General features: G+C 46.9%; 1 protein-coding gene across 4 annotated transcripts in view; it reads right to left on the bottom strand.

The window, feature by feature from the left end:
• MYOCD (myocardin) overlaps positions 1-26,426 on the bottom strand; it is a 281,336-nt gene that overhangs the window by 123,340 nt on the left and 131,570 nt on the right. The window lies entirely within an intron of this gene.

Here is a 26,426-nt window from a genome sequence, read left to right as displayed (position 1 = left end):
TTGAGAGTTTTTATGGGAAGAGAGGAATTGTTTATTTAATTGTTTACCACATTGCTCTACTCTGTGATTTACATGGTGTTTGGGAAAACATATCACAGTCTCAGGAAATTCTGCAAGTTCAAGTTGTGCATCTACAAAGCATCTGGGCAGGTGGTGCTTCCTTTGATGACATTCATATCTCACTGGAGACTGGGAGGGGAAAGATACTGCTTACATCAAATGTCTTTGTGGGATGCAGGCACATGACCCTGGAGGAGCTGCTGATACTGAGCACAGCACCAGAAAGCTGCAAGGACCATTTCAACAAAGTACTGTCCAAGGAAAACCTCCAGATGATAAGTGAAAGTGAATGCCTGTTAAAATCAGCACCAGCTCCTAATGAGTCCCATCAGGAAAGAGCTGAGGAGAGCTAAAAAAGGTCATTTGTAGAGAGCAAGAATAGAAAAGTGCAAGATTGATTCAGTGATAAAATCTGATTTAATACAAAAAAGTTACCAATTTACTGTATAAGGAAGTAAGAATAGTGCATTGTATATGATCCCTCCTCCACACTGCATACGCCAGGACTTTCTCACACCCCTGTTCCTACCCTGTACCAGCACAGACTTTGCCATCTGCTCTCTCATCCCCATCCATCTCACTGTCTGCTCCAACCTATCCTCACCACTCACACAGAGTTGTCTCCCACTGGCAGCAGGTCAGATAGCATAGCCATCCCATTTTGCTTTATGCTGCTTTTCATTGCTGAGAGAGATTCTGAGTGCACTGGCCAGGAAGTATGTTCCTAGGGTGCCTCTGTCACTTTATTACATCCCAGAGGGGACAAAAACTGCCCCCACATGCAGCCCCTGGGACCAACTGTGTCCATACTGAGCCCTGGTGTCTGTGCTCTGAACCAAAATGCAGAACCAAGTTTGATCCAAACTTGGTCCTTTCCTGGCAAAAACCCCTGCACCAGTCTGTTCCTTCTGTCTGTCAAGTCATGTCCCATGCAAAGGTTTCTCTGCTGTGTTTCCCACCACTGCCTTCTTCCCACTTTCCTTTGCAGCTATCTCCTGTGCTCAACTATCTCCATCGAAGTCTGATATTCTGCATACTGTATATCACTATGCACTGGACACAGCCCTGCAATCATCCAGAAAAGCCAGGGCTGCATTGCATGACACATCTTTGAACTGACATTTTCAGTTTCCACCTCTGCTTGAGCAATTTTAGCTCCCTTGGGCAGCTCATGATGTCCTCTCTAGTGGTGTGACTGCTGTGCACTGTACCGTCATCATCACTGTGAGGAGCAACCAGTCTGCTGTACATCCATCCACTAATGGCTGTAGTACTGCAGTCCCACTGCATCACAAGCAGCATTATCTCCTAAGCTCTCTATGAAATTCATGACTAACACGGAACATCCAATAAGTGTTTACTTTACTATTTTAAAATGTACATTTTTTAACTTTTAGAAGTTGCTGATATGATGCATCTTTCCAGTGGAAACAGTGGGTGATGACAGGACAATCCAGCAAACTACATCTGCTTACAAAAATGAGACTTTGTTCAACTGAACACTAAATCTTTGATAAATTAGTCAGGGCTTTGGTGACGTACATGTTGAACCAATATGACAGTTTTATATGGATTATGATTATTAATGCTTTTGAAAAATAGAGAGCATGAGCCAGACATCCAGTGTTGAAGCCGAAAGACCACCAGCAGAGGCAGGAGCATTTCAGGAAGGCTTCTTACAGTCACTGTGTACAATCTTTTTGCACTCAGAGCATATGCAACGTTTTAATTTGCAGTGAGTGTACTGGGGTCCTTATTGTCTGAGCCAGGAGGTCACACTGCGACCCCAGAGATGCATGCTTTCACAACACACTCAAGTACCACTGGCTTAATGGTGTTTTTTTTTTCTGAAGTCAAATTTGGCCTCAAAACATTCCACATTGTTCACTCACTTCAGCCTGAACTGATTGTATTTACAAAGCTTAAGCACACTTTTGAGCCTCAGAGCACATCTCCCATCAACCACTGCTGCCAACTCATAAATCGCAAGGCTATACACAGCACAGGCCATGTCCCATCTCTTTCTGCCTATAAATATTAAATTCATAAAGCTGGACTACCATGGTAGCTCATGGGTGCTTCCCTGTAGGACACTGGAGATTCTCTGGAGCAAAGGCTATATTAATGGTTTCTATTTGCTCTTGGTACAGAGAGCAATGTAGCAAGGATGAGGATTGTATTTGCTTCCCTCTGTATGTACTTGCCCATCCATAAAGTCTCAGGTGGGAAACGGTGGGGCCTGGTTGCATCTCTTCCCCAAGCACTTTGGCTCGTATGTAAATCCAGGGTGTTCTGAGAGTTACCCCCGTTGATCTGGCCAGGGGAGGAGCACCACAACCAAAATATCTCCTGGCCAGATCTTTTCCTGGTGTAAATCAGTGTGGATCAACGATGGCAAGTGACTTCATCTCTTAAATGACTTCACAGGAAAAGGCACAGGTTTTCTGACAGATGTAATGCTTGCATCCCACTGCCGCTTCCCTGTGTTCTTCAGGTAAAAGCTGAAGGCATGAGAACATAGACCTTCAGCTCAAATGGGGAGGAGAAGAGGGAAAAAGCACAAAGGGGCATGAAGCCCCCTGGTCCCTGAAGGCTGAAAATGGATGCTGAGCTTGGTACTTAGGGAGTCTGGAATAGGGTAGGCAGCTGCTCAGCCTTGTGTCAGCCCTGTGACTGTGGGACAGAGGGGACAGCTGGGGTGGGCTGGGTGGACTCTTCTCCTGACTGTCTCTGGGCCAGGAGGGGTCATGCAGGGCCTTGAGAAGTAGCTGACCAGCCCTAACAGGTTGCACTTGCCCTCGAGCTCACAACTCTTGGGTCCCTTGGCTTCGTCAGTGCATGGCACCAGGCTCCACATGCTTCCCTGTTGTGCACGTCTGCTTTACCGATATGGCCAGGTCATGCAACCCATGGCACCACCTTACATGCTCCTTGAGCTTTACTGGGGGGAGAGGATAAAACTCGCAGGGACTTGACCCGCATCTCCTGCATACCCCAGGGACATCGCATCTCCATCGGCTCTCCTGTTTTACTCTGAGTCAAAGCAGCTCAGGGGGTTCTCTTATTCCCCAGAGATTTTCACCAGTTCTTCTCCCTATAGCCTGCTGCCACTGAGTCTGGGACTCTGATGCAGATGATTTACTTTGGCCCTCCCCTAGAGATTAACTGCTCTGGACATCTTTCTGAGCTGTTTTTGTCACAATTCTTCTCATTGAGAGAGGAGATAACCAAGACATTAGCAACACATCCGAACAGACTGCTTCTCTCCCACTGCCGTGCTCTCCCATCTCCCAGGCAGTCAATGCCATTAGAAAGTGTGCACTTTTTTGAATCTGTCCTGCTGGGGGAGATACAGACTGAGGATTGTGCCAGCCTGTAGCCCTGAGAGGTCCTGTACTCTCTTCAAGTGCTACAGAGAAACTCAGAAAGCATATTGTTCTGCTCTCCAGGAACAAATGTTTCTGGATGGAGGTACTGGGTTCTGAAACCAGAAACCGAGGCAAGTGCAGCACAACCACGTCTCTGACAAGAAGCACGGGCCTAAGCCCAGGATGTGGCTGTCTGTACAACAGTGTTTTCTTACCTCCTTCCAGGCTTCAGCATGCCTCACTACACTGCTGGGATAACCTCACCAAGGAGCCTGGCTTCTGCCCGGGGGGAAGCTCTGTAAGGCCAACTCTGCCTTGGAGCTGGCCTAGCAGGAAGAAGACATGATGCCCATTATCACCATCACTCTTGGCAAGGGCTGGTGGGATGGCTGTGTCTGCTGTGCCCTCCAGCCTCCGCTTCCAGGCCTGCCTGGCACTTCCCATCTCTGCTGAGCTCTGGCTATACCCCCTGGCACCTGGCAGCTCCCAGCCCACTTTCAGCAACCTGCAAGTAGTATCATAGCAGAAAACTGCTGAACTTCAGGGCCGAGCCTTGCTGTCACTGTCCTCATCCAGTCTACCTTAGCTGTCCCTTTGCAGGGCTGACCACTACCTCTTACCTGCGGCCCAGCTGATGGAGTTGGGAGCAGCCAGAGAACTTGTTCCATGACTTTGCAAAACCACCGTGGACATAAGCTAGATATCTGATACTATTTCTCAGCATGACTGTGACGATTAGTTGTGCTAAAGCAAGGCTACCTTTCAGTGGGCTGTTGGTTGTACTGTAGTTATCAGAGGTGGGGACACATCGTTCTGGGTGCTGGGCTCAATTCCATCATCCATTAGTGCCCAGTGTTGCATTCTCCACATCCATTCTGCATTGCCCAGCCTGGCTTGTCACATGGTCCCTGACAGCTGCATATTCAACATGACTCAAAATTGCTATTATGGATTCCCAGGATCAGTTGCAACATTTTTACCACAGGAAAAGTATAAAGCCCTGGGCTAGCTGTTTTCTACATACAATATTTTAGAAAGTCTGCACTGTCTCCTCTCAAAGGTTTGGTCTTTCTGGGGAAGTTGAGGCTGCAGGCCCTTGGTGCTACTCGGGCTCTGCAGAAGTGCTGTTGTGAAATCACCCAGCATTAACTGGAGGAAGAGCTCAGGCACATAGCCCTCCCATGTGCATGTCACCTCAAGCTCTGCAGGCAGCTCTGAGTTTGTCAGAATTGGGAGGAAGCTGTTTTCCTGCAGTAAAGTGTTTGTGATTTTTATAATTTTCCCTTATTGCAAATTGAGGCAAGAAGCTGAATTCTCCAACTTGTTGTGAAACAATCATGAGAAAAAAATATGGATCAGGTCACTCAGAAGGTTTCCTTGCATAATTTTAAAATATTTCATTTCAATCTTTAATGTTTTTTACCTCCTCTTAGTAGAAATAAACTAAAACATTGAAATGAAAAGTGATTTTGAAAATGGGGAAAAACTTCAATTTTTTCTCTTGGAGAATTTTGGCTTCAGCAGCTCATTTTCGAACAAAAAATTGTTTGCCTGGAAAATTCCCTAATAGAAAAACTCACTGACCCATATCTGGGTCTTCACAGTCCCCTTCCACATCTCAGGTCGCCACATGGCAAGTACATGCCTGGATCAAGCTTGTTTCCAGCTTCCAGAGAGAGACCTTGGTGTCAAGGTCCATGCCAGAAATATAATTTGCCACCCATTGGAACAGAACAAGACCCTTCTTGTGCCCTGATATGGGATTTAACACAAGAACAGTCCCTTCTCCCTCTACTTGGTGTCATTGCAGTCATGCAAATACATCTCCGCAACCCAGAAAGAGTGACTTGCCACAGACACCCAATGGTCACAACACAGACCGTAGCTGTGTCCCATGAGCTCTCCAGTCAGGTGAGGCCTGAGCATAGGAGCCTGCTTGGGGGAGCAGGTGGATAGGATGGGAGATCCAAGCCATACTGTGCTTGTATTCTACGTGAGCTTGACAAATTATGCATTGACATTGGAATAAATCATGAATGAAATTAATGTTAGATAAGGAATGTCCCTTTGACTTCGGAGAGAAATCATTTTTGCTTCAAAGCCAGGGCTGGAGTTAAAGGCTGTGGGGAAGGGGAAGAGGCAAAAAAGGAGATGGAGTGTCCTTCTACAATGCTATCTGTTGCATTAAGCCTGTAGGGCTCCAGGCTCAATTCTGGTGCCTGAGCAGAGGCCTCTAGCACCATTTGAGATGCCCCGGGGTATGTGAGATATCCCTGTTTGTCTGGCAGAAACTGTGCAGGCTCTATGGAAGACCCACATCTTCTGGAGTGGAAGCTGGACCTGAGGCATCTCTAACGGCAAGAGACTCATGCCTGTAGCTTGCATAGGATTAGGCACAGCACCCTGGAACTCACTTTGCTTCTTAACCACCATTAGATTGGCTTGACGAATGACAGCTCCCACTTAGGTTACCATGATGTAACATTGATGGCTTTGATGATCTGCACAGTTACTCTCAGACCAGTGTGGAACCATATGTCTAGTCTTATTCACTTTCCACCTTCTCACCTCTTCCCTTGTGCCATCTGCTGTATGCAAGCATGGAACAAACAAAGTTTATACTTCCTCAGACAGTGGATTCATCTAAATCCTCCCCTGCTTTCCTGTTTGCTCTATCAGAGGTTGAATGGAAGCAAATACATTTAGTGCTGTTGCATGTGCAGTGCCTGTTAAGCAATCCTGACCCACCATAAAACTTTAAATACCCATAGAGAAAAACCAGGAGAGAGATGTTCAGAGATGCAGTTCAGCCTTATCAAATTCTTCACGTATTTGCTGTGGCGTGTTTGTATTCCTGGGCTTCTGCTCAAAGGAATGTTGCTGATAAAACAATCTCACTAAACATGGACTTAGTGTGTTTTAGCTGATGTTTACAGTGCTCAGACAGTGAGAGGAGCTCTGGGTTCCCGTGGGCAAATGTCCCATAGACATTTGCACTGCAGCTACTTGTTGCAGATATTGATCAATCTCTGCTTCATACAAGCTCCAACAGGAACCCTATCAGGTCCTCCTCAGATCCATGTCATGTTTGGCCAGAGAGAAGACAACTCTGTCCACTAGCCCCTGCACCCAAAGCAACAAATGACCTTTGATACTCTTAGACTCTTGGAACTGCCAGGGAATGTACCACAGCTATTATCTTGCTGTTTTCCTTCTCAGACCATGTCCTCTTTGGATGGTTTCCTTTACTGAACTCCCTCATGCCTCCTGAAGGAAGCAGAAAGCCCCATTCTGCAACAGAGCTGAGTGTAATGGCACTGTATGGAGCCTACAGGCTGTTTCCCACAGACTCGCACATTCCTCCCATGGCCTAGAGAAGTGACCTACTCACCACTTCAGCCTCCACACAAGGAGCTGCAGCTCAGGAGGAGTGCCTGGAAAGGCAGCCAGCGAACTTCCCCAGTGAATGGAAAACAAACCAAGGGAAGCCTGCTGCAAGCCTGGATACCCTCCTTCCACTGAGAAGCTACTCCGTGTATCCTTTTGAGCAAGCCCTTTGTGGAGCGAAAGCCAAGAACCAATGAACAGAGCTATGCAAACATGATGCCATAAAATCTTCACTCAAGGCAAGCTTGCCTCGTGTTTGGTCACACTGTATTCCCAGTCTCTGCAACGTTTGCCAACTCTTTGCACCCCCGGGGGTTTTAGGATAGCATCTCCTTCCCAGCCTCCAAATTCCCAGTGCTGCTAACTGCTCCAAACTGCCCAAAGGCTATGTGGCCTGAGAAGGCAACTGAGATCCCTGTGATGGAAAGTGTCAGCTGTCCTCATCCAGGACAGGGCCTGGCCTTCAGTCTGTGGAGGATGATGAGAGACAGTGGCTGTTCTCAGGAGAGCATCTCAGTTCTGGCCTCAGCCCTATTACCCTGAGCTATTTTGAAAAGGAGTGATTTCTCCTTTGTTTGCCTGTAGAACGAAGCTTTATGTGGTGAAAAATAGTAGAGGAAGTGGTGATTAGGAAATGGGTTATTACACTAGATCCTCCCAAGATCCACCTCTCTGTCGGTCCTGTAAATAGTCCAAGAATATCTGGGACAAAACCAGACTGATGCAAGTGCTACACTTCTTACATGATTCATCTTAAAATTAATTTAGATTCATAATGAACAGATTTACTGGTGCAAATTCCTAGAGAACTCACTCCATGCTTGCGCATCCATGTCCACAGTACATGCATTGGCACCCAAAGCCTTCCCAGGACCAGGACTCCCTCGAGCCACCTTGGCAGCACAGGCAGGCTGATGCGACCCCAGTAATGTAACACTTTATTATATTGTAGCAGCACCCAGGGGCTAATCTATTAGCTGGGGGAGGACACATCATACACAGCATTGCAGGTACCGCGCAGGAAAGGATATGGTAGCAAGGGAAGACAGAAAATATCAGAAATGAGAGGAGCCTTAAAAATGAGGCTGAGTGCCTTGGGTGTGATGTGGCAGCAGGTGGGGACCAGCAGAGCAAAGTAAGGCTGCTGGGGCGATGGGGTTGTCACAGTGATGTTGCTGGAGTTTGACAGTTTGGCAGGAAGCGTGTGACTTGCTGGAGGGCAGCCCACTGATGTACTCTTACTATCACCAGGACATCCTAAAGAGCTGTCGGCTCTCCTTCTCTTCCTGCTTACAGTGCCTGCAAAAATGAAGCTACTGGTATCTCCTTCTCTGCCATGTGGACATGGGATATGTGGGCATGCCTGGCAGCGTATGCAGTACAGGTGGGATCTAGGGTAAGTCCATGGGGCATTGGTTGGTCTGTAACAAGGACATTTCTGATTGATAAACTGTATGAAAAAGGCAATGGCACAGGACTGTTGTTGTTCCATGTCTGCCTGCTGCTTCTGCAAGATCTTGTGATTTTCAGAGAAATACGGAGTCAGTATTAGCCTCCCCAAAGGTAATGGCTTGAAACCTTTGTTAAACAACGAGCCTTCTCTCAGGAACTAGGAGAATGCCTGTGCTATACAAAATCCCTCAGAGGACATCTGTGCAGAATCCAAAGTGGTGCCCACTGCCAGCTGTCTGATCTGACTCAAAACACCAACAGTCTCCAGTAAACATCCAGAGCCTTGAGAACGGAGTGTCTTGGGTCAGAGACCCAGTGCAGCTCTGAGAGCTAGTTGGCTTCCATCTGCCAACTAGCCAACTGCCAACATCTGGACGTGTAAGCACAGGCATTGGAGCAAGGCACTCTCAGCTCCCTTCACATTCACTAGAGAAACAGGCATTTTTAGGGCATGGTCATCATGACTGCCTGTGGGCTGAAAAACAGGACAGAAGATCTGCTCCCTGAAGCACCCATTTCTCACCACAGGCTGTAAGGAGAGCCTGGGTGATCAACTCAGATGAAGAGATCTAGCCTTAGCTGAGACCATGGCCACTCTGTATTGCTTCCATTGCTTATCCTAGGGTGTCCACCCCACTGGATCAGCTCTGAGGATTTGCTTGGAGTATCTTCATTCACAACAGTTTGGAACAAATTCTTTCTTTGCTCTGAATGGCATTTATCATAGCCTTGGTCACTTGGCAGCCAGCACACAAGTCCTCCACGTATCACATAATGCATGGGGCGGTGGGGGGGGGACACACATCATCACTGATGTGATCAGGAGTGACATTCTCATCACTTGTCTCTCAAGCTACCTGAGAGAGAGCTGAGAATATTAGAAAACCTCTCTGCATGGTGGGCATTCACTCTGTGACCTTTAGGCATGATACTCAGATGTTTAATGCAGAGCTGGTCTCCAGGGCTCCCTGTGTTATCAATGGGAAGAGACAAGCTCTTCAGGAGGGGTCATGTGAATTTATATGCATATATGCAGAAAACACTCCAAAAGAAAAGGAGGAAAAATAGTGTCATCCAGGAAGGGTAAAAGAATGAAAGCTTTAAAAAAAAGGAGCAGTCTGCCTGAGCAGTGGGTCTACAAGAACCGTAGAAGTAAACTTTAACTTCTGGATGGCAAGGACAGAGGACAAGTCCTAATGTTAATAAGGTGGGAGCTTGAACACTCCAGCTATCTCGACTCTTGTTCTAGACCTCACTCATGTCTGGTCATGCCAACAACATAGACAGGTATAGACAGCAGACCCCGGGCAGCTTTCTCTGATGGTTGCTACTTTGGCCGTCCTGCAGACAGCATACTGCCTAATGCTATGTTGTAACTGCTGAGATGTATTGAGACATCATCACTTTTCTACAGTGATCTTTTCCATAGGCTCCCAGACTGTGGAGTCACAGGAGTTCCTTGACTTCTGTGGACGAGCTCCCTGCCACTGCAGCCAGCCTCATTCAGTGTCCCATTCTCCCTTCACAATGTGTTTCCACACTGAGCTGTGCCCTGCCATCTTTGGGACAAGTGGCTCCAGGAATGCAAAGCAATGAGCTGAGACAGTCTCAGCCAGTCTCCGGTATGAAGGCAGTAGGACCTTCAGTTCCAGGACTGAAGGCATGATCGAATTTGAAACACAATGTTTGAACCGGATTTTCAGCAAATTAACCTTGGAATAGTGAAAGAGATGCAGATGCCCAGCAGGCCAAACCTACAACCCTCCTCTGGCAGTCTGGCAAGAGACACAGTATAGTGGATGGAGAAATTGGGTTGGGAGTTGAGCCATGATATACTCAGTCAGCCATAGCCTTTGCCCTGACCTTGGGCTTGGCAGGGTGAAAGGGCTACAGGCCCATGTTGCATCGCATGTTGTACTAGTGCCTTCTGCTGCAAGTACTTTGAGTTTAGTCAGCTGTTGTGGTTTCTGCATTTGGTTTGAGATTAGAAGGACTGAAGGGTTGCAATTCATGTGCCACCTGGCATATACACTCTAGTTCTTTGAACTGCTTATGTCTACCAGGCATTTGCCTATCAAAACAGTCCATAGAAATACTACTATAGCTTCACTGGACAACACATACAAATAGCTCTGTATTATATTCAACCTTTCTTTATGAATCTAGGCCTTGCTTGTAGTTTTTAAATTAATCTTAAAATAAACTTTAAAATCTTAAAATAAGCAGCAATGTTCTAAGTAGAACAATGTTCTAAGGCTCAAAAAGCAGCTATCAATCTCAAATTTGTTATTGCTGTTTGTTTTGTTTGTAAAACTGCTTTTAGGCTAATCTCATGAATTGCCCAGGTCTGACTCATGAGCCCTGTGAGCTGGGGCTGATGATGGTTGGATCGCAGTGGATACTGCTCAGACACTGGGCACAAGGCCTGGCACACCTGGAGAGAGCTCCATTCCCAGTAGCAGTGCTGTGAAGCTTTGATGGGCTAAGGACACAGACAGGATGAGGCCTGTGATAGAAGCAGCAATTTTTTTCTAAACTATCATTTAATTTGATTTTGTTTTATTTAAAATTCTTTAGCAATTAGCTATTTCTATTAGTGACACTGTAACCTGGACTGTTTACACAGGACAAACCACGCTCCTAATTTGAAGGAAACAGTACTATTTTCAGAATTTGGTTTGAATATAGCCCAGATTAAAGCTCATATTTTTCAACTTTTCTAGTGAAATGGAAATCCCTGGTCTCTGGAACTGCAGCTTGGTACCTGACAATACCAGTATCACTGTTACCATTAAGACTGACACTGTTAATGCTCCTACAGCCATGTCATGGTTCTGATGGTTACAAAATGGGCAGCTTGCTCATTTCAAAAGTACAGAGGATTCCTGCGGCCAGGTCATATAGCAGGTTTATCCATCCTGAGGCTGCGCTTCCTGAGTTTGTGGACATAAGCATCCAAATCCATGCTGAGTTTGCTCATAGCACTACCTTGGATTCTGGAAAAAAAAAATCACTGAAATGAAGAACTGTCCTGGACTCAGAAAAATGTTCTCTACCAGAAGTGTGGACATATTTCTCCTGAGGCTGGTTTGTCTGTGAGGGGCCATGCAGTGGCAAACAAAGATACTAACTTAGATCACTCAACCCACGTGGTCCCATAGCTCAGCTCAGGGACTCTCCTCGCCTACCTCTGTTTTTCTTGCCTGTGTGGCATTACACAGCATAAATGTATGCTTTGCGCTGGTTTTGTGTGACACGTCCACGTCCCAGTGTTGCTTCCTCTCCAGAATGTCTGCTAAATGCTAGTGGAGCCTGACTCAAAATGAAGTTCTTCCCATGCATGGAGTCTGGCATTGCTGCCACCGGGCTGATCTGACTGATGGGTCACCCCCAAAAGACTCTCCTGGCACACTTTCACCCCAACCAGCAGCTGTGTCCCCATTTATTTCTGCAAGTAAGTATTGGCGTCTCTTGCAGAAGGTCATTTGAATGTCTTTGGTTATTGCTGCGTCATTTAACCGTGTCCTAATCTTGCTGCATTTGCGGTTATGTCTGATCTTTGTCTCTCCTATTTTGTTACATTTTAGAAATGTAATAAACAAAATCTTTCTAAAAGAAAGAAAACATGGCAGAGATCTGAAATGGAAAATGAGCGCAAACTGGACCCATGCCTCTTTGTTAGATGCCAGAAGGAGGGGAAGAAACAAAAGCCACAGTGACAAACACTATTAATAAAGTGATGAAGGCAATTCTGAAACAGGAGTGCAGTTGGAGGCAAAACCGGTTTGCTGGCCTTGGACAGTCCCTCTGTCCAGCGCAGGGGCCTCTCCAGCTTAAGCTGGCACAGTGAGCATTCAGTGGGTGGGAAAGGCCACAGACTGACCTAGCAGGCTTTCGGGAAAGATCCCAGTCTGCTGGCAGAGGACCCATGTCCAGGGGATGTGATTTCCACTGCAGCAGGAACTAACCTGAGTCAGACTATGGAGTGGACCTGCATGTTGAGTGGGTAAGGCCCAGAAAGGCTCTGAATGTGGCCTCTCTAACCCTGTGGTCATGGGACTGAACACTGAATTAGAATATGTCTGGCAAAGAGGTCACGTCCAACTTCGCATTTAAACTTTGCAACATGGAGCCTCTGTGCCTTTGGCTGCCCCTTCAAAGGGAGAAGCCAGGAAAGCCGAGGCTTGATGCTGATTGCTGTTGACCCCAGCATGCCCTCAAACAAGGCCTAGTGAAACTACGGAGCAAGTTTGGCTGGACCAGACTCTCCAGCCTACTGCTGCCAGCACAGGCAGCAGCTGCACCAGCTGTACTTCTATTGCATAGGGGACAGCTGTGCCCTGGTATCACTCTGATAGCTAGAAAGCATCTGGGCTTCAGTATGCATCTAGTGCAAGCCAGTGGCACTACATAAATTAACAAAGCTGCCCAGTAATAACAGCTGTTAATAATCCAGCCCCATAGGGAATTGGGGTGCATAGCCTATCTTCTTGTGTTCATTGATGACTTCAAAATACACTTTAATATAAAGAAAGGTCAACAGAAAGTTCCTACAACCACATGACTGGAACAAGGAGCATTAGAAGGAACAGACAGGAGATCTTGTATGCAGGGACAAAGTGTTGTTCGGCCTTCAGGCCTGCCCCACAGCACACCATGGCCCCACTTAAGAGCCATTACATCTGCCACCACAGCCATAAGAGGTCTCAGAAACAGCATAGTTGGCCCTTTGCCAGCATGTGGACATCATTTGTGCTCATGAGTGGGAAAAAAACAGCTCTCTGAGTCCCTGACTATGGATATTTTACAGACATTGGGTGCCTGTGATGTGAGGCTTGAAGTAGGACTCTGGCTGCAGAGCACAGGGTAGACAGCGGACACCAGTCCACTGTTTTGGTGGACAGTGGCTCTAGCATTTTACTGTGAGGGGATTCTCCCTTGCCTGTGCGTTATATTCCCCAGCCACAGCTGTGGTCAGTGCTGAACCCTGAAAAGGTCTCCAAAGCAATCTGATTTTCTGAAAAGTGCAGTGTTGCAAATTTCCATCACAGACACTGCAACTGGAAAGCAAGACATGGGTAGGGCAAATATGAAGCAGCTGTAGGACTTGTGTGAAAGACTCTGGCTCAGCTCTTCCCTCACTAGGTCTCAAGTGCCCTTTATCTCCCTGCTCCCATGGAGCTGCCAGACCTAGTGTAGGCAAGCCTGGGATGTTCTCCAGTCTCCTGCCAAATTTCTCAATGTTGTACGGACCACGGGACCAGACTATGTGGTCACAACCAGCCCAGGACTGGCAAGGAGGAACCCCTTCCAGTCCCTCTCTAATTCAGTGTATATTTAAATAATTTTTACAAATGGGAACCATCCTGAGGCAGAAGGCATTACCCGTGGTTTCACAGCAGAGTGGTATCCTACACTGCAGATGTAGGTCTCCACTTTGAATGAGGGAGGATAGCATGATGAACCCAAGATTTTGATCTCTGCACTGGGCTCATCACCCTGAGATGGGTCACTAACTGACTGTCTTATGGCAGCTGTGCCCTTTAAGGTGGACTACTGAGCCATTCACAGGCTGAAGAAAGGACTCATACCCTAGTCCTGAAGGAGGCCCCAGTATCCACAGGACATAGATCATGGACATGACATTCATGATCGCTCTTTCTACATAGGAACATGTGACTAGGGGATCAATATTAGTCTTTGGGTCTGATCACCTACAATCTCAGGTAATGATCTCAGTGACCAAAGCAGCTAAACATCCACCTGGTCTCCCCACACCTACAGGGCTTTTAAAAGTAAAATTCCTAGATGAGCCCAGGTGAACACACACCTTATCCCATAAAGGAAGGCAAAAAGTGCATAGGGTCCTGACAGTGCAGCTAAGGGCAAAACACTGTGTGGTTCCAAGTCCACTGAACATTTTACTGTGAACACATAAGTAAGATACAGGCCCATAAGGGTGCTCTGTCACTAGAAAAGCAGTGCATCTGATCCAAAACAGAATTCAGGGGAAAGTGAACTCCTTCACGCATCCCAAAAGTCCAGGTTTGCATTAGAAGGAAAAGAAAATTTGTGGTTCCTTTAGACAACTAACTAAAGCTGTCTAGCATGGGGAGGATAAAACATAATGCAATAAAGAGAATCAAGAACAAATGATCTCGTCTCTTTTTAACACTCTTCTAGAGATACTAGCAAATGAAACATTCAAGGCCCATTAGCCCATAATTTAATTTTTCACTCTAGGATAATTCCTGTCATGTCATAAAATCCCTTCCATAAACTTATCAGGCTTCATCTAGAAACAATGTAGGCTCCTTGCCCCTACTTTCGAGTTTGGAAGGCTATTCAAGAATGTCATTCTTTTGCTGGTTAGAAAGTTTCATCTATCTTCCTGTCCAAATTTATCCACAAAGTCACCCAGACTCAAAGCACCAAGCCTGTGACCAAAAAGGGCCATCTTTAGGGAAGTACCAGATAAGACTATTGAAAGATGCTAGGTTGGGCACTAATTGAAACTCCAGGTTGAGTTGCTGTTCCCATTCACTGTTCCCTCTTATTTCAGTGGCCATGCCCCAGATCCACTGGAAATATCTAACAATCAGTTCCCTGACTGTGTGGGAAAGGATCGGAAAACACAGCAAAGCTTTATGGGAAGTAGAGACCTCTTTCATCATGGATAACTCTGATGCCTGAAAAATACGATTATCCTACAACTGTACAAAGACAAATGCCCAGTGTCTTCATGATGAATCTGGAGTCCCTGATGGAATATCTTTTCCTGAGGAGCTGAGCCAGGCTTGGAAAGGACACACGGATAGCTACAAGCCTAGATACAGTGAGGTATCTCCTGGCTGCCTATCAACAGTTTTGACTATGTTCTGGCAATAAGATCTGTTGGGAAGAGGTTTCTAGAGGTGGGAGAGGAAAGCTTCCCAGTCTTGTCAAATATCCCAGAAAGATCACACACTATGTTTCCCTTTGAGGCAATGGTGCTATACTGATGCACTCGCTATGCCCAAGCCACAGATCACATCAGCAGGTTTGCAGCCCTCCTTAAACACAAGCTGGCTTTCAGCACTGGTAGGTGCAGCCAGCTTCAGCAAAGCAAAGGAGTGCCAGAATGGGTGGCTCAAATCTCAAATGCTTGCATCACTACTATACATATTGATGAAAGAGTAATGAAGAGCTGGAAGATGTGTAGTACAGTCAGAAGGCATTCAAACAGCTTTTGGAGAAGGAAGTATTGCCTCAAATCTACTAGAGCTCTTTGAAGACACCTGGATAAAAGTGTTCTTGAATTTTCAGAACAGTTCTAACATGTTTCCTCACCAAAAGCTGTTAAAGAAGCAAATGTGTCATAGAATATGAGTAGAGATAGAGACAGAAAGCAAAGGGTAGGTTTGTCTTTATGAAGGCAGAAGACAGGAAATTGTGCTAAGGGTTGTGCAGATCGATGTAATGATCTAAAGAGGCAGAGAAATGTTCCTGATAATGCCAAATTATTCAGGATGCTGAAAAAGAAACCTGATTGTGGAGAGTCGCAGAAGGATTTTCAGATAATGAGTGTCTGAGTGATAAACAGGCAGATGACATTCAATGCTGTTAAATGGAAAAAAATATCCATGAGGAAAAAAAGTCCACAGAGAAGATCAACAATGATGATAAAAGTGGAATGAAATAGGCTGTTACTTTTAGGTTGGAAAGATGACTGAGGTGAGAAACGATAGAGGACTACCAAGTTAGGACTAGCCCAAAAGGCATCAATACGAAATGGCTGATCAGTGTTTCTCACACTGCAGGAACTAGGGAAAATCACTGCAGTGCTTAAGCAGCTGATTTATAAAAAGACGAGAAAAGGAGGGATTTTATCAGCCAGTATGTAGTCAAATTGTGGAACTCTTTGCTACAGGATGCTGTAGATGCCAAAGGACTGGATGTGTTCAAAAGGCACTCAGACATATTCTTGAAAGAGAAATCCATCATGGAATATTAAACACAGAGACAATAGGTCCCTGAGCACTCAATACGCTCCTTAGGCACATGCCCATGTTTGGAGACTGGACACTGAACTGACAGATCTATCTTTTCAAGCCAATAAAGCCATTCTTATACTCTCAGGCAATTTTTCTCCACAGGTGAATGTGGTGGTGCAGCAATTACCTATCAGATGTGGTTCATGACAGGGTGGAGTGCAGGCAGTGAGGAGGAACACGTATGAATCAGAGAGGAAAGGATAGAGATATGTAGCAAGGTCTTTTGGGGCCTGGCGAGCAGGCTGAGATTGAGCACACAGGGCAGAGGTAATGCTCCAAAGCTGTGAGCCTCAACACTTCACCCTTCTAACAAAGAACATTCCCCAGAACTACTTGCTATATATTGAAATCTAAATTTCCGCCTTTTTGTGGCAAAGTAAAAAAACCCATTAAAATTAACCAAATTATACACTGGTCTAAACCAAGGAGGGCTGGATCTGCCAATTTCAAAATTATCTCTAATGACTCTTAATATGACACAGATAAATACTTTCCAATTACCCAATGGAACATGGCTGCCCTGGGGGAAATGGAGAACAATATACTACAGAGACAAGAGACCCAGGGGATTAAGGATTTACACTCCACTAATCCTGATCTAATCCACACATGGCAAGGAAATAATGCAGCAGAGAGAGGACAATCTCACCCCCCCCCCCCCCCCCCCAGTCCTACAGGTGGGAACACTACCCCAGCATCATACGGGCAATGAGATACCAGGGCATGGAGCACAAAGGGGGATTTAGACCAAATATTTTCTAACATCTGCTGATAAGAAAGCCAAGGACGGGCTAAGGACTACTGGGACTACTGGCTGGCTGCAAGGTGCTCTACAGCCAGGTACTAGGGTTACTGGCTGTTTCTAACACAGCCAGCTTCTCCAGCATGTGAGTGCAGTGTGCTCTCTGTTCTGATGCACGCAGACAGCAGAACAAGCTATCTGGCACTGTGGCAAATGCTGGTGGCATTGCAAACACAATCTTAGCATGCTCTGGGGTGCTCCCGGGTCCTATGCTCTTATTGCTGCACACAGAAATCACATGGTGGGGAAGCGTGGGCTTGAATTCTGGAGGAAGCATTTCCAGAGCAGGAGAAGGAGGAGGGGTGGCACTCGTGCCCAGACTCTGCAGCGTCTTTGAATGGCTTGCTATGATGTGTGTTTGCCTGTGTTTTGGTCTTCATTAATGCAGCAAGATCTCTCTTGCAGCATTTTCTCTTTGAAGATGATAGATCACAGTCTTCCACTAGACAAGACTGCTGGCTTAATTTCAAAATCTGAAGACGTTTGCAAGAGAACTACAGGTACTGTGGAGCTGTTCTCCACACCCTGCAGGCCTACCCTAAGAGCAGAGAGCTGAACTTCTCTCTGGGAAACAATGTGCATGCTGCAGTAGCCTTTGGGGATCTCTGTCTTTAAATACCTATGTCCCTGGTGACTCTGTTCTCTGACTTCTTTGTCTATTGGTACTTTTTGGCCTTATCAGCATTCTCTGCTCTCACAGTGATCCTAAAGGCCATCCATATGTGGATAACATGTGGTTTCATTTCCCAGGAGAGCTCTCATACATGTACAATCCAGACAGGAAAACTTTCTCTTTTACAGACAAGAAGCCCTGAGACTCCTCTCTAAAGGGCAAGCGTATCTGGGAATGCTGGGTTTTTACAAACTCATACATTAGATACCTTTCTAGGCCTCCTTAAGAGCCATAAACTAGCTTTGAAAATAAATGATTTAAACAAAAAATAACTGTGGGTTCCCCTTGATGGACGTGGTGATGTCCAGAATCAGAGGGCTCCTTTGAGCCAGCATCATTCAGCTTTTCTCTGCAGCCAGGAGAGCTATGCACATTTATTGGGTGTAGTGACTCTCTTTTGATCCCTTGAACCTAGGATTCAAGGTCTGGAGACAGTGCTGGACAACATGGGAACTATGAGAAAGCAGAGCAGCAGATACAGCAATGTCTGCTGCTTCTGATCACATGATGGGGGGAACTGCAGCAGGGGTCAACCTGTAGCCCTTCTCTGGCACACAGCACCCTTTGTCAGGTTTTGCTTCCTTATCTCTTATCAGCAGGGAGGAGCATAGCCCTCCTGCACGGCAGTCGTAAAACCAACCGGGCTGGGACAGGAGAGGAGTGGTAACGCAATGGTCAGTGTTCTGTAGGCAAAGGGACAGGTCAGGGACTTTACAGAGCATGACGAGCCTGGCAGTGGCATGGCTTTTACTGGGAAAAGTCACTAAGGACCTTTAAAAAAATGTTGAAGACTACTCCTGTTCTGCACATAATCCCCCAAATCTCTGCATGAGACATTTTTTCAGATGAAAATATGCTACCACTTTGCCAGTCTTGGCAAAGACCCTGGGGTTGTGATGGGCTTGTAAGGTCCTCAGGGCAGGCATTGTTCCTCATGCTGTGTTTGTGGAGAATCCTGCACAGAGCCTTGGGACAGCAGCCGGGGCCACAGACATCCATCCCTCTTATTGCCCTGGGCACAGGAGTCATGAGATTCCACTCAACTTATCTCCTTCATGCAAGCTGACAAGGTCATGTGGCCCGGCTCACCACCCCACAGAGATCCCAGCTCAGGGTCTGGAAGCAGTGTGGCTGCAATGAACACGGCTTTGTGCCTGAGCTAATATGCCCAGTCTCTTGACTGGCCTAGTTCTGCATTGCTTGGCCAGCAGGAGCCCTGTTTTCATGCTTTGCATTTCTCTGCAGAGGAGAGGCACAGTCTGTGCAGAGGCCTTCCTCTTCCTCAGCCTGATCATCTCAGGAGAGGGATAGATGAGGGTCCCCCACGGGACATGTACTGTGAGTGCTCCTAACCCTGGGTCTCAGCTACAGAGCTCTGCTCATTGTGGGAACTGAGCAGAAGCTTTATTCCCACCCACAAAAGTCCTCACAATCTCAGAAATGTCTCTATCACAATGAGCGTGTAAGTTTTGGAAATTTTGTATGAAGACAAAGACATTCCTTCTTCATCCTCCTGCCTCCCCCAAAGCTTGCTCTGGGGTTGGCAGAAGGAGTTGAGCACATGAAGGTATATCTATGCCACGGGAAGTGGCACAGGGCAGGATTGTATGGCTGCTGTGACCTGCTTGTTCTGAAGCCTGAAACAGACAAACCAGGACCGTGGGGCACTGCGGCACAGCTCACTTGGCCTGCTCAGGGGGCTGGACCAGGGATGACAAGGGAGGAGACTGCCAGGAGCAGCCCTTATGCTTGTCATTGATGCCTTAGAATGAGCATGACCTACCACAACTGCCATAAGTCTCAGGTGATGGGCAGGAGGGCAGAACTCCTCTCTCTGGACACCTAAGTCATCCTATCTCTGCAGAAAGAGAGCCCAGCAGGTTTCCAAGTGCTGTACTTCTCCCCCCAGACAGCTCTGTCTGATACTACAAATCCTCTGGTCTAATTTAGAAACCTGGCTGCGGGAAACCGAGTCAGTCTCTGAGAGAGACACAGAGGGAGGAACAAAGGCCTATGCACAGACTTGAGGGAGTAGCTCATTCCCCCATGATGTGCCCTCCATCCTCAGTCCCTACCAACCCCTTTAGCAGTGAGTCCTTAGGTATGCCCCTTCCCTTACCTGCAATGCCTTGCCCATCCAAAAAGCCTCAAGGCTCCAACTGCAGCCTAGAGCTCTGGGTCAGGCTGAGTGCCCAAGGCTTTTATCATGCTTTCCATGGGGCTGAGGTGCTAAGTGGTAAACCATTAACATTAGAGCACAAGGGAGGATATGGCTGTCAGTTACCTTAGAAACCCACAGAGGGGTAATTCTCTGCTTTGTTTCAGATCCAGAACCGATGCTTTAAAATTACATACAGGCGTGTTGTTTTGGCAGAGAAACCAGAAGCAGATGCTGGATGGAGCAGCCAGCGAGCAGTGTAAGAACTCCCTGTGGGTACACACAGCCCAGCATACAGAAACAAGTAGCCCAAGGCAGAATTTTCTCGCTACCTAAAGCACATTCTGCCACATTCGGAGCCAGCCAGCTTGTGCCATTGTGAGCCCTGCTGCCTTCTACAGACTGGCCCTGCTTTCTACCCTGTTTAAGAGTCCCTTTGACCCTACAGACTGACTCTGTGACAGAGCACATCTTGCAGCATCCCGATTCAGAATAGCATGATGCTTTGCAGGCCTTTCCTTCTCTGGCTCAGGTGGGTTTGGTTCTCTTACATACCAGTCCCCAAATGAACACAGGAACCTTTACTCTCCTTGAAAAAGAAAGCAGGTCATCTTACCCTGTCTTTGTGTGTGGCAGCAGGGAGTGCTCGCAAATAGCAGCTTTGCCTTTCTCCTGGGAGTTCACCTGCAGAAGGCAAATGAAGCTGTATGGGGAGAAATCGTGCTCTGCAGCAATTGGGCTCCCAGGGGCAAGCTCAGAGGGGAACACAGGAGGCAGCAGGACATGGCCCATGAGATGAAACTCTTGAAGCAAACTGTGAAGGGCTTGAGCGTATGCCTGTTGAAAGTCCCTCCTGGGCCAGCACTCGTTAGCCATCAGGCCCCCCATTTTCCTCACGGGCTATTTCAGCTCCTCCCTGGCAGCAGTTAGCTGCTCTTCACATATAAGCTGAGCCCCAGAACTGCACCAAGTGCAGGATGGGTGCATGATCATTTTGCAAACCATGCCCTGTCTGTTTGCAAAGGGAAAACCTATAACACAGCTCCATGTGCTTGTTTGCTGCCATCTGTGCCAGATGCATGCACATGGCTCACCCTATACCCTGTACAGCTGAACCCCCTTAGTTAGCTCAAAACATCTACGGAAAAATCCATCATCCCAAACCACCCAGTGTTTGCTATGCGCTATCTCAGAGTCTCCAGACAGTGCATTGAGCCAGCCCTGACAGGCTCTCAGGCAGCTAGTTAGGCACGAGGAGGCAGAACTCCTTCCTGAGTGGTTGTGGCATCTCCCTGTCCAACCTTTTCTTTCCCACATGATGAAGAAAGGGTGGTTATAGATGGAGGTTTTCCTCTGTCCTAGCCTCATCCCACCTTATGGCTGCAGAGACCTTGGCTGCTGTGCTGAGAACCATGGCATGTAGGAGACACCTGAGGAAGAGCTGAGGGCAAGGTAGGGCTAGTTGCTGCTGTTCTGGGGGCCTCTCTTGCATTATTTAGTACCAGTCCTGTTAGATGTCTTGCAAGAATTATGCATGCCCTGCTCCAGACAAGTTTCTGCCCTGCAGGAAGGGGAACGATAGACAAACAACACAGAAAACTGAAGTGTCGAGTGCAGAGGGGCGATTGTGAGGCCTGTGTGCAGGGTTGAGAGCACCATGTACTCCTTTGCAATATCCCAAACCCTTCTGATCCAGAACCTCAGATGGGCCTTTGAAGTCCCCAAGCTCAGGTCCTGCTTACCATGGATCTCTCTAAGTCTGAAGAACTGAAGAAAAATAGGCACATGCCTCTAGCTCAAGAATCTCAGCAACATGCCACAGGGCAAAGCAGAGGAACCTTGTGCTCTGGGAGAGGCAGCAATGCCTGATGCTACCTTAGATGAGTAAAGAATAGAATGAAGAAAAGAAGAGAATGAGAAAAAAAGGGATGAATGTTTTGTTCTGGTCACTAGATCACATAGCCCTTTGACTGGGATCACTGGGAGAAGAAACTCCTTCCTGATCCGGACTGCACCTCTGCTATCAAAGATGCTGCCCTGTAACTGCTGCCATCAGCTTACACCCCCTGGTCTGTCTCAGCAACGCAGGGTGACACCTGCACGGGGGCAGGAGCCACAAGGCTTCCCTCTCCATTACAAGCAGCACCTCACCTTTATGACACCTTGAGCTGATTTCAAAGCAGAGCTGGGGAGAGATAATATGGGAAGAGCCTTGGGCTCCTCAGTGGAAACTTCATTGATTACTTGGTGCGGTACCTTCCCGACATCATGAACACCTCAGCCCCGGGGGAAAATCTGGGTTCTATCAGCTCTTATAAGCAAGTGTTTCGAAAGGTTTACAGAAAAGTAAAGTAAACAGAACTCTGAGTAACAAAAGAGCCCCGTTTATGCATTCTTTGATTCACTGTAAAGGATGGTGTAAACTGACTTTTTAACCAAGCATTAGGCAAGATTTGGGCCCCCGCCATTATATAATAAACAGTGACATGGCTATATTAAAATATTTACTTAATGCACTGAAGTGACTTATAGTATGAGTGGCTACTCAATAGGATGGCCTAAGTGTTAAGGCGTCAGGTGCCATCGCCTGTATAAATATTCTGTGTGCACTTGTTTATAGGAAAACCCCATCTGGATTTGGCTAAAACAGCAGACACCCTGCTGACCTCAGTTTTTGCTATTGGAAAATATAACACAAGTGTTCACTCATCTAGAATAACAGCAGTGGTTAAGTGCCATCTGACAGACAGAAGGGTATTGGCTTTTCTCAATAGACAGCAGGCTTGGTGCTGTGAAGGGCTTCACAGCAACAGCTCCCCAAGATTTACAGCATCCTGTGGACCAGAAGCAAAAGGCTCCACCTACACCCTCTCCCAGCCCTGGTAGACAGGAGACATCAGGACGTCTGGGCACATGGAGAAAAACTCAGACTCCCCCCAAACTTGCTGAAACACGTTGGTGGCAATGTCATTTTGTGAGGAGATAGGCAATCAGGTCCCATGCTCTGCCTGACCGCTATGAAATGTTAAGCACCTTCTGCCCATCTGTGGTGTCCATCCAGTTGTATGCTCCATGGAAGAAGCATTTGGGGCTGAGCAAAGAACAAGGGCTTCCCACTGCCTTATCCCACACTGCTGATCTCCAATCATCAGGGAGCTTGGAGATCCCATGGGCAGAGCAGCCCTCAGTTAAACCAATCCTGGATATACAGGTCTTGGACCAGACCAGCCTTAGTCCAGTTATCACTAACCACACGGGAAGGATTAAAGGATGGAAAAGCAAGAGGAGCTCCCTAGTGAAACCCAAGCAGGGAACCTGCAGCACTCACTTCTCATTGTCTAGCTGGGATGGTGTCCATCTAGATCCTCATTGTGGTTGGGCACCAGTGATGTCATCTCACTCACAAAATGCCATGAAAAGGCAATACAGCTTGCAAAGTCAACACTGAAAATGTTCTGAACAAGGGCAGTCCTTGGAAAAGGTGGTCTGTGCTCATAGGACTACAGATCACAACTGTGTTCTCCAACTTCTGCCTTCTGAAGGCCTGACTCCCAAGAGCACTCCCTTAACAGATTTCCTCAGATGCAATTACTTACATTTTTTTTACAAATATAATTATGAAAAGCAGAAATTTCAGCCAATGGAGCCACAGTGGCCAAATGCTGGACCAGCAATATGTCTATAGCACATTGACACCTCCTGAGGTGGGAGCAGGGATGAGGGGACACTTTGTGAGGAGTTTCCATAGCTCCTTGCCGGCAGGCAAGGAATGGTGAGACTCAGGAATCCTGCATAGACCTCCATGGTCTGGAAGGGAGAGGTATTGGCTCACGGCTCCCATCTCTCCCAGCTCCTCTCCTTGCACAGGGTACTTGTCTCAGGCAAGTACTGTCCTCCTCTATGGATTAATTACTGTCTTTCCCACACTACTCAACACACACACACAGGCAAATCCAGATGCCCACTCATCCTATGAACCATTATTTGCACCTAATCCAATCCGAGTTCAGCTTTCTTGAAGTAAGTGACCAGAATTATGTTGGCCTTCCAGGTAAGATGTCTTCAGAGTCTGCCACAATAGCACGAAAAATATAATCCTTGATGGAGCCAAGAACTGCATCTTTTTTTTCACAAATACATCTCTGTCATTTAGCATGGCCAACCTATAATCTAATAACAGAGTGGTACCTTTCTTATTATTATTTTCAAAAAGTGAACATAACGTAGAGCAGATGTGGGGGCATTCTGAGAACTCCCTGTCCTGAATTACCACACTTGAATGAAGGGACTATGAATGGGTCTGATCTTCCCATCACAACATGGGCCAGGGCAGAAGAAAGAAGAAAAACACCTAAACTGCTGATTCACTTGACTTCTGTGCCTATGACTGTCAGTGCTGAATCTACTGTGTCTCTAGCTTGGCTCCGTGAGGTTTAAACACTGTTGGGAGACTGAAAAGGAGGGGAGGAGATGACTGGTGCTGAATAAGTCATCAGACACTGCATAGAGGTGTTCTTCCAGTCAGCAAGCACACCTGCCTGAGAGGATTACGCGTGGTAGAGGCTATAACCATGAAGGTTTCCACCGCCTATTGTGGAGTCACAGGTGTATCGGTGGAAGGGACCTCTGGAGACCTCTATGTCCAACTTCTGTTTGAAGTAGGACTAATTCCAACGTGCTATCAGGTCACGACTGGTCAAGTCTTGAACACCTCCAACCATAGATATCATGAAGGAAGCCAATTCTGATTAAAGCTCTCCATTTCAGTCTCCTTGGAAGGTCTTTGATTGCTGGGCGCAGGCAAGAGGAGAAGAAATGAAAAGACTGTTTGGGGCCTTATGCCTGCCCTTTGCCAGTGTAGTTTCCTCCAGAAGGCTGCTGGCTTCAAAACACTAGTCTTCAGATCTCCACATGACCTTTCCTCAGTGCTCCTTACTGGGACACATGGCCAGGTGGGGTGCTCAGTGCCCCCATGGCTGCTGGTCTGAAAGACTCTTGCCAGCTGGGTTTTCTTCCTGCAGGAGACATGAAGCTGCCAGACAGCCGGCATTTCAAACTGTAAAATAAAATCTACTGACTTAGTAAAGGAAGGATAGTTTTCCATTGGAAAATGATTCTGAAGGAAAATTTATGACTCTCCACAGAGCTCCATGTCCCCTGGAGGACACAGTCTGACTTCAGGCAGTGATCTGGGGACTCTCCACTGGGACAGTCCACCAGAGCTTTCCTCCCCACCACCAGTCCTGCAGGAGGCAGCATCTGGCTGAGGAAAGGAATCCATTGCCTTACGGATAAGCATGCCGCTAGTGGCTGCTAGGATTCCTGAGGTTTCCCTGGAGTAAATGCCTAGACAGCCTCTGAAAAACAGCTATGATTTTGCCACCTCCCAGGTGAGCCCACCACCAACCCAAGGCTGGATCCATGCTCAGTGGCCCGCTCCCACATGTATCTTACAGAACGGGATCTCATTGCTTTCAGACCGTTTCTCCAGTTGTTCTAAAACAGTTCGGATTCTAAACCTGTGAACTCCTTGTTCTTCCCAGCCTGTGATCAGATAATGATTCAGCAAGTACCCTCTGATCCACCACCCTGCTGAATCATGGAAGTCCTCAAAAGCACACCACCTGGAACAGACCCCAGCTATCCCATTCAATGCAGCCTTACAAACAGACACCAAACTAGAACAAGCTCTGAGCACACTTTCTACCTCATTACCTCATTACCTCCTCTAAGTGGACCCTTACCAGTCCACTTAGACCATCTCTCCTCTGCTAGTACACAATGTCATCTGACAATGCGAAAAATCCCTGCATTAATTTATTTGACACCTGTTGATTCTCCCTGCCTGTAACACAATCTACATCAGCACAAAGGAAAGTAGGTGTTTCAATATGATCTTTCTTGACAAGTTCATGTCAGCTGGCTGCTATACTTCATCATGTCTTAGTTTAATTGCCTGCAAATAGCATGTTTGATTATTCGTTCCACTGTTTCCTGGTATAATTGGCATTATGTGGATTGTCCCTTACATCTAGCTCCTCCTTTCTCCCTTCCTGAGGACAGACACTACCTTGTTCCTAGCCCCTCCAGTGAGAACTGCCAGTGGCTGTGTGATGGTTTCAGGTCCCTAAATTGCCCAGAATGGATTTCAGCAGGCCCAGCTGAGGTGAAAATAAGTAGATTCTGGTTATTTAAGCATTTTCAAACTGATTCTTTTCCTGTTTTATCCACATTTCTCCCCCTTTGTAGCTAGTTAATTGCATTAATCACTTCATTGAAGTTAATCACTCTAGTAACTGGAGCAAAGAGAGCAATGAACTCTTCATCCCTATGATTTCATCTGTTGTTAACTTTCCCTCTGCACTGAACAGTGGACTCACTTTCTTTGACCTTTCTTGGACTAGCAGTCCAGCACATTTCTTAACTAGGAGGAAATTGTAACTGGCAAGCTTGCATCCTACCTCAAGAAAGCAGACACATTCCCCTGGGGAAA

This window comes from Dromaius novaehollandiae, chromosome 18 (assembly GCF_036370855.1).
Source record: "Dromaius novaehollandiae isolate bDroNov1 chromosome 18, bDroNov1.hap1, whole genome shotgun sequence".
Taxonomy (NCBI): domain Eukaryota; kingdom Metazoa; phylum Chordata; class Aves; order Casuariiformes; family Dromaiidae; genus Dromaius; species Dromaius novaehollandiae.
This window is presented reverse-complemented; position numbering and strand designations above follow the sequence as displayed.